At 49.8% G+C, this 205-nt stretch overlaps 1 protein-coding gene across 1 annotated transcript in view; it reads right to left on the bottom strand.

The window, feature by feature from the left end:
• Positions 1 to 205, bottom strand: part of itpka (inositol-trisphosphate 3-kinase A) — a 60756-nt gene that overhangs the window by 6879 nt on the left and 53672 nt on the right. The gene's annotated exons all lie outside the window — the stretch shown is intronic.

Genomic DNA, 205 nt, shown 5'->3' with positions numbered 1-205 from the left:
GCTGTAACACCGATATACCCCACACCCCAAGCTGTAACACTGATATACCCCACACCCCTCACGGTAACACTGATATACCCCACACCCCTCACTGTAACAACGATATACCCCACACCCCTCACTGTAACACCGATATGACCCACAACACTCATTGTAACACCAATACACCCCACACCCATCACTGTTACACCTATATACCCCACAC

Source organism: Rhincodon typus, chromosome 8 (assembly GCF_021869965.1).
Source record: "Rhincodon typus isolate 14 chromosome 8, sRhiTyp1.1, whole genome shotgun sequence".
NCBI lineage: Eukaryota > Metazoa > Chordata > Chondrichthyes > Orectolobiformes > Rhincodontidae > Rhincodon > Rhincodon typus.
Note: the sequence above shows the minus strand (reverse complement) of the source record. Positions and strands in the feature narration are given on the sequence as shown.